The following is a 12,010-nucleotide window of genomic DNA, read 5'->3' as shown; positions in this document are numbered from 1 at the left end:
TCCCAACCCAACCCCAACCCCAACCCCACCCAACCCCAACCCCAACCCCAACCCCAACCCCAACCCCAACCCCAACCCCAACCCCAACCCCAAGTGGCTACAAGATATTCCGCTCTGTCGCATATTAATTATATATCCCATAATTGGCAATGCAACTAAACACTAAAATTGATTCATAAGCAACAGCTGATTCTAAAGAAAGAAAGTCCCCTTCCAGCTCCTCCTCATAAAACAATCGATCGAACTCCCATCACACCTTCTCATCCTCCGGAGATACGCACAAGACTTTCACTGTCGAACTCAATAAAATAATAAATTCATTAAAATAACTCAAAGATGCAAAGCCCGGCAAATCCTTGTAAATTCCCTATGCGGACATCGTGACGATCATCAAGACTGCTGAGAGGGACATTTTCATGAATTAGCCGCCACTTTTAGAGTTAAGTGCACCGATAAAGGTTTGTGGCGACATCCATGGCCAGTTTTATGATCTTTTAAGGCTTTTTGAATATGGGGGCTATCCTCCCTCTTCCAAATATTTATTCTTGGGAGATTATATAGATCGTGGAAAACATGGAATTTAGACGATCTGTTTGTTGCTGGCGCTCAAGATAAAGTACCCAAATCATATTTACTTGCTGAGGGGGAACCACGAGACTCAGGCCATCAGTAAAGTTTACGGGTTCTATCATTAATGTACATCCTGGCTAACATTAGGCAAATTTAGATATCCAGGAACGAAGCTCTGGAAGTCATTTGTGACTTGCTTCAACTGCTTGCCCGTTGCTGCTCTCATCGATGACCGTATCCTTTGCATGCATGGAGGCATATCTCCACAAATGACAAGAGTTCAGGACATTCTCGAAATAGCGAAGCCCACAGATGTCCCAGATTAAGGCTTGCTGTGCGATTTGCTCTGGTCCGACCCTGATCCGATGATCAAGCAATGGGGGGAATCGATTCGGGGAGTGAGTTATATGTTCGGGAGTGACTGCGTGAATAAGTTCCTGAAGGAAAACGACTTGGATTTGATCTGCCGAGCCCACCAAGTTGTGGAAGACGGGTACGAGTTTTGCCATAAGAAGAAAGTTGTGACTGTTTTTTCAGCCCCCAACTACTGTGGAGAGTTCGACAACTGTGCCGCTATTTTGAGTATCGATTCCTAGCTCAAGTGCTCGTTTATGATCCTGAAGCCAGAGAACAGAAATAAGGGCTTGAAGTCGACAAGGCCTAAGAAATTCGGCGAGAAATGATAGATTAATGGGAGGAGGCGTTGAGAATATAATTGATAAATAATAGTCGATTGTATAGGATAGTCCATGAGAAATAGTTCATCGTATAGTCCATGAAGAATGGCAATCATATTCATATTCAGAAGTAGTCCTTATCGCCCAGCAGAGGAGTAAATGGATTATAGGCGGGCCTGCCATCCAGTTTGATCTTGTAGCCGAAGATGCTCACATTCTTGCGAGTATTCTCCTGGTTCTTCCGATACTTGAACAGGATTCCCCCCATCAGCAGCTACACTACACATAAATGTACCTTAACGACGAACAGTATGGCAGTCATAATTACGATGAATTTGAGGAATCCGGGGTGGAGAGTGGAGTGGTAGGTTTATGGTTCGGTGTTCCAGTAGTTCTACTTTAATGATGAGTTACTCCTGTGTTAACGAACATCCAGATGATGTCCAGCACGCAGGTGGCTGCCAGAAAAACTATCACGAACTGAATGTACTTTCGGTCGAAGAAGTTCAGCAGGAATATCGACAGGACTGAGAAGCATGCCAAGAGGTTGTGGAAGTGGTGTTTGTGGAACATTATCACGAATTCCCATAATAGCCATACTAGTGCGACTATTGCCACTATTTTGAGATCGATTGCGGACGCTTAGCTGCTGCTTGCCTCATGAGCGAAAATCATGGAGTTTCCGCCTAGGTTCGAGCTTAGTCTACTGTCGTTGTGGGACTGCCTCTGTTCCATAAACTGGGGGTTCTATAGCGGGGTCAGTCGGAATGGAGCAGCCAGCTCTCGATGATCCGCGTATATCTAGTTTAGCTATTGCTGAAGCTCTGATCTTTTGCTGGGATTATTCTCCCCTTGCAGTTCTCCCTTGATTAACGCAGCCTGATCGCGCAAAATATTATCGGCTTGTTGGATCGTGTTGATATAGTTCCTAAGCTTGACCGTCCTTGCCGAATCTTTTTCCGAATGCTCCCACAATTCCTATGCGATTTATCTGTCGAATTGCTTAAATCCTGCGTTTTGACTCGCAATTTGGTTTAAGGCGTCTTTGGCTTGTGATTATTGAATGGGACTGTTTTCTTAGAGTCCCAATCTTTGGAATTAAGAAAGTATTTTTTGGTAGGACGCCATTCTCGATAACTCAGCTCACCTCAAATACTATGATAATTATATGCACAATAAATATTCAAACCATACATTCATTATACATCTATAATTATGCATTTGAGAGCATTTGAGTGCAATGGAGTGCAAATGACCGAATTTCAGTTGCATCGCAGACCTCAAAAAATACAGACCTACATCAACGATCAAAAGTAGTATGTTACAAATCACTAATAATCATAACTATTATGTAAACGAATTCGAGTTTGCAGAATCATATGGTTCCTCGTATTTTGCCAAACACTAAGTAGTGATCATAGGAATGCTCCGAATTGGGCAGTAGCACTAGATTTTTCATTTTGGGGTCTTTGAGGTTGGTATCGTTAATAGTGGTAATTTTAGTCTCAGCTAGATCCATCGATGTTATGAAGTAGTCCTTGACTTCTTGGATAAATATATCAGCCTTATTCTTTTGGGCCTGAATGTGAGTTCTCTTTTTGTTCACAGTCATTGGTTTCTCCTTGCTTTCAGGGTCCGGGTACACGTTAAAGTCCCTTCCCTCATATTTAATACTGAGTGGAAGTTTAATTTTCTGATTTAGATCTCCGCCTATGATAATTTTATACTAAGGCAGGGCGCTGTGGATTCTGTCGATGGAATTTTGGAGCTCTTAAAATTGCTTTAGCCCCTCTTCCTTTTTGGAAGTCAAATGGCAGCTAACGAGTATGGTGGAATTGACCACTTGAAAGACAGTGTCCTTATTCCAAAATAACTCTTTTCTGACGTCCCTGCCATTAGTTTTTGCTCTGTACTATTCAATGAAGCGATCGTTATAAGATTCCCACATGCTTGCATTCTTTATGATGTGGCTGAACTTGGCGATTCGCAGCAGAATCATGGACTTGCAGCCTGACTGGAGATCCTAAACGAGCTTATACTAATTCTATATCAGCTTCAAGGCGAAAACGAGTGAAGAGCTGCCTTACTGGATGAAGAATATGTCAGTTGAGTTCGACCTGAGGGAGCTGATAGTCTTGGCCAATTTGAGCTCTTCATCCAGAAATGGCTTGCTATATACCTTGACTTGGTGGGAATAATAGACTGCTGGATCAAGAAAAACATCCTGGATCTTCACTTTGATGTCCTTTATATCTGCGAGAATCCTGTAGATAGTCTCGTAGATGCAATAATCGTAGTTGAAGAGAATAGTTTTGTCTCTTTCCATTTATTTTGCTATAACCGATTCCGAATAGTTTTCACCTTTGTCTTTTTTCTTGCTGATTTTGTCCTTCTCGATGATTTCTTTTATTTCGTCAGTGAAGTTCCTTTTATACATTTCTTCCCAAAACTTGCTGAATTACTCTTTTGTTCTGACCATAACATTCTTCTAACTGATGAGCCCACAGAGCGGGAGATACTGTGGAGCGTATCTGCTGTGCCACTCTTTGTCGATGTCCGCCATTTCCCATTTGAATGACTTTGCTTCGAATCCTTCAACATGCTATTTACAGACATCATTGAATATCTAATTCATTTTGATTTGATTTTAATCGTCTTCGAACTCGTAAAACTCGTAGGGGGACTCTTGGATTCCTGAGAAATTGAGTGAGCCCACAGTGTAACTATCTAATTGACCACCCATCTTAAATATTTTATTATAGAAGACTAAAGCTGATGAAGAGCAAATGGCGTTTTAAATTTGGTGTATCAAAACGCACTCTCTATTTATATCTTCAAAAAATTTATGTCTTGGTGTGTCTACAAAACTATATATTTACAGATTTATGATGGAACAGTCGAGTCTGCCTCTAAATTTTCATACAATTTGTTTCATAAGTTATCTAAAATGATCTGTATATTTTTTTAAAAGTACAACCAACAATCAATAAAATATTCACGCTATTGCAACAGCTAAAATGAAAATGGTTCAATTTCTGATTCAACTTGTATCGAATAGGTATGGTAGTGGGTTGTATTTGGCTTTGTTTCGAATTTAGGCATCGTTTTCTCTCTGTTACATTTGGGCCGAATCGTAATCGTTGAGGCCTGTGTTGGTTGTGTAGTAGTAAGTAAACTCTTAGATGTACTTGAAATGGCCCTGGGATGCCATTTCGGCCATGGGGAAGTATATTGCCAAATCGTAGGCCGCTTGGAGCCAGTTCTTATGATCATCTCTGAGATCCACGTCCTTGATCTTACGAAACAACGCAGTGTAGAATGTCTGCTGATGGCTGATTAAAAAACTTGGAAATTCCCGGAAGTTTCGTTGACGAATTTAACTCTAAATGTAATTGGAAGATAATCCCATGATTCCGAAATTCATCAAGAAGTTGGAATACACAAGCCAAACATCATGTTTGTGGTAGACTGCGTTAAAGAGCTTAAGCACTTGGTTTCCGAGTAGGAAATCATCACCATCCACAATGGTCATAATGTCCTCAGGCTCACAGAAGTTATGAGCAGCCCAGTATATGTTATACAGGGCCTTTTTGCTCTATTCATTTCTGATCAGCTTAACTTTGCTCCTCAAAGCCATGTCCCTGCTCTCAAGATACTTCTGGATGCAGCCAACTGTCCCATCTGTCGAGCAGTCATCAATCACAATCACCTTATAGTTGCTGTACTGCTGGTTCAAGATAGTTTCGATGTTGAGAGTGCATCGACCATTGTTCTAATTGTTAAAGGTGGGGACAACAATGCAAAATGGTTTCTACTCGTAAAGATGTATGCTATACTCTTGTTGCAAGTATTATTCCTGCATAGACCCATAGTTAATTGGCATTACCTGAGGATTCTGTGAAGCGATTGCAAATTCGAGGAGTTTGCTCGTAGATCGTTCGTTACTAAAAGAGTCGTAATTCCTTGATTGGTATTTGAAATCTGGTGTATATGCATTTTGTTATGGTGGAGTGTTTTGGTTTGGCTCAGTGATTGAATTATTGAAGATCATGATGAGGAGGGTAAAAAAAAACCCAGTGCAGAAGTATAAATATTGGGCCTGCCTATTCGAAGCATCGACGGGTTATTCAGTGATGCCATTAAAGTTCAAGTCCTATTCACTCTGGCTCAATCTCATATGAGAGGCCATGCTTGAAAAATCGATTGGATATATCCGAATTTGTTAATCTATCTGCGTATTTATGTGTATGCATTTTTGTATCAATAATAACAGTATTATCCACAATATATTACTATATATTCGTTTTATCTACGAATTAATCATATTGTGATAGATATATAATGGCAATGATTGTAATAGATTATATCGATATGATATTTGATTATGCTGCTCTATGATCAGAACTCTGGGCTATCGGGCGAACTCTTACTTATGCTAAATTTGTTGACCATCATTTGGATAGTTTGGATCTGCCACCATAGTTTTTATTGGAGTATTTCATATTATTGTCGCTATTTATCTGTTCTTTGCCGAGTTCATTGCTATCACTATTATGATGGAAACTGAAATTGGAATCACTGAGTTTGCATGCCACACTTTCAGGCTTGTCGATGATGACCATGGCTGCACTCACAGCATCACCACCGAAGCCGAGCTTTATCGTTTCATTAACTAACTTGTTGACGCATTGTTGTGCCAGTTCACTCCATCGCCCACTTTCTGCATGTGAAATGTACTGCTCATAGATGCAATTGAAAACTGCGTCATTATTCATATAGTTGGCAATGCTCTCGCTGAGAATGATGAGCCACTTGACATCAGACTTGTTGATATACTTGATCTATGGCCTATAGGATATTGAATTATTTCCATCGTTGATATGTGATTCTTGCTGATAAGATTAGGCTTTGCCCAAAATGCGGGTGTAGAATAACCCCGATGGCGCGATCCTTATTGGGCCATTGATTTCGAGTTAGTTTTAGCTGGGGATTTTTAGAATAGTCTGGTAGACACTGCCCCCGTTTTTGACAATCCGGTTAAGCTACTGCTTGTTACTTGTGTTGTGCTGATTCGAAAGTTCGACAATGTGATTGTTCTTTGTCAAGCAGAGGGCCTTGCTTGCCCCACAATTTGCAACGCTGATTATTTATTCGCCGATGAGCACGGATAGCATCGAGCAGCCCGAGTTATTCCTTGACTTCAGAAGTCTGCTGGTGATGGCCGACTGAGTTTTGGAGTATGCCTGCATTATGTATAGTTCGGGGTTATTTTAGATATCCTTTGTGGCACAAGCAGTCAGCTCCTCTGGGTAAGACTGTTTAGCGATGGTCGCTGCTTATGAGCCATCGTACCCTTCACAGAATACGATGCTCTTGATTACGCCCAGACTGATGGCAATCTGGTGCAAGTTTTAAACATTTTTAAAGCCCTGAAAGGATGCGATGCCATAAGTAACTTTCTTACTCTCTTCTTCACTTGACATTTTGGTAAGGAGATTAATTCGAGATTGATTCGGGTTGATTTTAGGGATTTGCACACGCGACCTCGGCTCTGCTTATAACTCCTCAGGGTTCCTTATATTCTTTTTATGTGCAAAAATGCTGAGTTTGGTGGCTCCCTCACCTGCACTTTCTAACTGCGCACTCTGCCTCTACCTTGGCTTGATGTCATAGACTCTCGATTTGAATGGTGATTGCCGAAAGAGCTTAGTGCGTTCGGTAAGTCTGCTCATAGTCAGACTGTACTACGAGCTCTAACTGGCCTCGGTGCGCTGAGTAACCTTTTTGCGCATGCCGGCCTCGGAGTTAATTTTATTAATCGAATCTCATAGCTATAATTGCATGATCCATCCAGTTGCTAAATTCTACGATAAAGTGCGGATCCATATTTTATAGTTTAAAGGTCTTTGGCAATTCAATAATTCGATTGTTTTATTATTCTATACAATGCTCTCAGCTCGGAAATCTAATGGCCCGATTTAGCAACATTAACAAAAAAACAGAACGAAAACATAGGGAAAGTCGGAGGACAAACAAGATGGCAATTACATTCGCCATGTCAATCATCTATTTGCTACTAATAGATATTCAAAGGCTGTATCATCATCGGTCACTCTCCTCAAAAACTGCATTGGCCGGCTTACTGACAATAGGGCACTCCTTGGCAATGAAACCAAAAGGAAAAATAATATAAATATCGCTTTCAGATAATCGAAAGCCAATCAAAACCTGAGCAATAAGGAAAATGGAGCAGGGTAGGGCAGCAGGGTGGTAAAGTATTTGAATGACAGTGCAACAGGAAACATGAGGAAGGGCTATCTAAAGCTGGATATGCCACTTACGCTCAAGAAACCAAAAGTATAAAATGGAATCGCATATGGCCTGTTATCAGAAAAGAATAGGGCTTAGACTAATCGGGTCAAATAACAGAAGCAATAAGATAATTTTTTTGACAGTTTTTTAAGAAAACCCAAACGAAGGAAGACGACCAAGAAAGCTCTCAATAAAGAACAAGTGAATCACAGGTTTGAGGTGGCGTCGATTCAGGGAAGCAAAGCCTTCAACCAAGACTACATCAAATGCAAAAACGATATTTGGATACTCTGCGACGGACATGGCGACTACGGCTAATATGTAGCTGAGTTTGTGGCTGAACTTATGCTCGAAGCATGCCTGGATTTAAAACTCAGGAAAAATATCAATTGTAAAACCCTCATTCATATGTTTTCGCAAATCGAGGAAATGCTCGAAGACTCTGAAATTGATGTCTATCTTTCGGGGTCGACCTGCACTCTCGTTATCCTTGATTAAGGCCACATTATATGCGCTAACGTTGGTGACTCCCCTGCGATCGTTATCGGAAAAGAACCAAACTCACATTTTCAAATCTTTAGCTAACACTCTCCTGGTAAGATAGAGGAGAGGAAAAGGATTGAATTTATCGGGGGAGCCGTGAAGAAGAATCCATCCAAGCGAAAATTCAAAGATAGCCCATACAGGCTATGGGGTACGAACGACGACGACTGGGGGCCAGGACTGGCGGTATCAAGGGGTTTCGGAGATACAATGGCAAAGAAATACGGATTAATCTGCGAACCCTCAATTGAGATAGTTCCCGTGGAAGAGAATTACAAATATATAGTGCTTGGATCAGATGGTCTTTTCGATAAGATTACCTTCTCTGAAATGTAGTATTTAATCCAAAAATAACAAAGTCATTCGAGGCTACACTCCTAAGAACTGTGCCTTACAGTTGCAAAAATTGCAAAGAAAAGGTGGTCCACATATTCTGATGATGTATCCTCGATCATAATCTACCTATGATACTTATATTATGGTGATGATTTTCTATGTCTTCTATGGGTATCGAATTTTCAGATTTATGATTATACTTACAATGATCAAACATCATAACCTTCAAGATCTTCCTCATAGTTCTTGCCATTCTCATAGTAGCAGGTCTGTTCAAGCCTATACTTGCCTTTGTCGTTTTTCTTTTATAGGTCCTCGTTGCGAATTTCCATGATTTCATTGCGGCGCTCATTGAAATAGAGAAAGGGGTTGGATGTAGATTTTTTCAGCTTTTTGATCGGCTGCTGGCCATCTGGGTTGTCATTTCGGTTGCGTAGATTCTAAATGTTGCGCAGCTTCTTGTTTTAGTCCAGCTATCTCGCCATTAGTTCCAAGTAGATGCGATAGTCGAGCTGGTTATCGTTGCGGTCAGTCGCCAACTCAGCGTAGTTGTTAATCTTGGTCTTGCTTACGTAGGGGCGGATAAATGACGATTCCTGGATGGCGAGCGGGGATTCAAGATCATTACTGATGTGTATTTCTTCGGTGTCGGCTTACAAATAGCCCTTGGTGCTGATTATTTGCTGCAAGTGATGCCAGTACTTGTGGGCTTTCTCTTCCAGCTGCTTGTTGCTGTTAATTAACATATAGTTGCGCTGCTCTAATTCCGCGATTGTCTTCTAGCCGTGTTTGCGAGCGTTCTTCTCTATTTTGAGATTCATGAGGTTTCTCGAGAATTACCTTCGAGTGTACTCCAGCTCGATGGTTAGCCTAAAAATATCGGTGGATGCCTACCTTTCGATTTTCTATTTTTAGGTGACGTTCCGGTTGCGGTCATTGAGGGCATCTTGAATCCTGCCGTGCCCCTGAGTAAGCTGGTCTCGAATTTTCAATAAATCTAAGTGCGTAACCCCGTAGTCTTTCTGGCGCCGAAGCTGCTTTTCAGGGTATAGGCCCGAAAGTTCCGGAGCAATTAGCTACATCTATGTTTCTTCCTCGCTGGAGGAATCGGACTATTCGCCCATAATGATCTTCTTCTGGACTTCGATGAAGTAGAGCATGAGCCTCCTTGAGGACTTATCGACAATTTCTCCTAAGTTCTTGTTGGGCATTGCTAGTTTGGCCTGCAATGCAACAATTTTATTTCGTAGCACCTAAATTAAAGCCTGGTTACAGTGTTGACCACCATGAGATTTTCTGACTTTTTCCTGACTGCTGATACTTCACAGACCATTTCCTCAAGCTGTCTTTCAATGATTTATGATTTGTCTTGAAGGGCGAGACTGATTTCGAGTGGTGCCACAATATTGTTATTCTTGATGACGAACCCACTCACCTTATCATACTCTTTCGCGAACTTCTCACTGATCAGCAGCTTTAATTATAACTATTTAATTTTGGCCTGCAGGGTCTCAATGGATTGCAAGTTCAGCAATTAGAGGGCCTTCAGTTCATTCTTCTGCTCTTCGTTGAGCTGCTTCAAAATGAAGTTCTACATTCACAATAGGAGTACCTCTGCGACGAGCTACTTGTGCTATTTGTAGGCTGCTTAGAGTTTCTCTTCGAGTTTTTATTATTTTTGGCGACTACGATAAATGGTATCGATGAGTTTCTTGTGCTAGGGCTGCTCAGAGAGTTGGCTGGATAGGATATCGATTTAAACTTTATTGACTCTTAAGACTTCTTTGATTTCGTGCAATTAGTCTCGAAGCTCGCTATTTTCCTTCTCAAGGTATTTCAATTTATCCATTTAAATACAATTCATCACTATCTTGGTATACGCTATATGCAATCCCTATACCTGCCCGATATATATATATATCTCTATCTCTATCTCTATCTCCATATATCCATACATCCATATATCCTTATATCCATATATCCGATATATCCTATCACATAATGGCCGTTACAAGTACAATCCAAAACCAAAATAGCTTTGAGGGACTGTTCTTATTGGGCCCCATTTATGCATTAAAGGTACTTGTAATTTGATGATTGCGCCACTTAATTTCGTGCAATAGAATTAGTTATCATCGGTAATGACATTTAAAGAATAATAGGATTCTAATTGTTATTTAAATCTGTTGATGTAAGCATACTTGATCGTGCTCATTGTGGTCATGTTGGTTGTGCTGGTCGCCATCAACATCTACCTCCTCGTCCTCTACATCCACCCCGACGATAAGGGGTGGGGGAGTGCAGTCTACTGTAAAATTCTGATAGTGCTCGGCCTCACACTATGCCAGGCTCAGTCTCTCATGGTGCCCTTGGATGTGGCCAACCGATCAGCCATTCTCACGGACACCATAGATATGGCTGCATTCTGGTTCTTTCTCTACATAATTGTGCTGATCTTCATTTGCGTGCTGATGCCATACTCCATCTTCTTCTATGAGACCGATGAGGATGACCCGATGTGTAGTCGATTGATCAAGGCATTGCTGTTCACGTTTGGGGCCTTAGTCATATCCCTGATGATCCTGTTTATAACTTGGGCATTCTTGAAGTATGTGGATCTTCCATATGAATAAGTAGCCTTGGCCCTCACTAGCACTGGAATTGCCGAGGTGGTCGCGCCTACTATTACATAGCAAACCCTTTCTCTCTAGACATCGCTGGCTGTATATATTGTGGCAATCCTTTCATTCTTCGGGTGGATTTTCGTGATAATTTTTGGAGGAGTTGGGTTGTTTGCTTTGCCAATTGATATGATCAATGAGTTTCGACACCGCCCACAGGCTCGCACATCTGGAGCCATGAAGAAAACAAGAGATCATATAATAAAGGCTATCGATTAACTCACAAAATAGGGAGTTGAGCTCAAGTAGCTCGATGAGAAAAGCACAAAAAACTCCGAAGGAGGGTGCTTCTAAAAATTCAAGGGCCGAAGGTAAGTCAATAACAAGCTCACCGAATTCAAGGCCAAGTACTACTAACTGAGTGAATAATACGAGGTCTTCAATCTCTAAATCCAACTCGATAAATCAAACCCAATTGTCCCGGTGCTAAAACTCATCATGGGCATTATTTTCGCAGTGACGTCGCTGCTCTGGGTCATCCAAATGTACTTTCATCGATACGTAGATTGTTCGGGAATGTCGTGAAAGGGTTCAATGGAGATAGGCCTTTGATTCCCATGCTCAACGAACTTTTTATTTCGTTGGAGAATGGCAACGCGGGATTTGTCTCAACTGCTCTTTTTGCATACTTATGTCTCTATATGCTGTGGTGCGTCCAAAAGGGAAACATAAAATTCGGAATCAGAGTGCCCTGCTGCTGTCGATTCCATCCCATGAAGGTAAATGAAACTTGGATGAACAGCTTCCTATTCAACGTCATCCTGCTGAGCATTGCCTCCGTCGGCATCACACAACTCTGCATTAACTCGTTTCCGACCTACACCAGAAACACTTAAATCTACATGATTTTCGGAGTGCAAATAAACTTCATGAGATTTTATAAAGCGTTTT

At 41.3% G+C, this 12,010-nt stretch overlaps 1 pseudogene; it reads left to right on the top strand.

Moving 5' to 3' along the window:
• Window positions 1-273: 273 nt before the first annotated feature.
• Window positions 274-1,253, top strand: LOC148298919 (serine/threonine-protein phosphatase alpha-2 isoform pseudogene; annotated as a pseudogene).
• The last annotated feature ends 10,757 nt before the right edge of the window (window positions 1,254-12,010 follow it).

This window comes from Brachycentrus maculatus, unplaced genomic scaffold (assembly GCF_059751285.1).
Source record: "Brachycentrus maculatus isolate JH-2025_06_01 unplaced genomic scaffold, ASM5975128v1 h1tg001499l, whole genome shotgun sequence".
Classification (NCBI taxonomy): domain Eukaryota; kingdom Metazoa; phylum Arthropoda; class Insecta; order Trichoptera; family Brachycentridae; genus Brachycentrus; species Brachycentrus maculatus.
The sequence above is the reverse complement of the archived record's forward strand: the minus strand, read 5'-3'. Positions and strand labels throughout refer to the sequence as shown.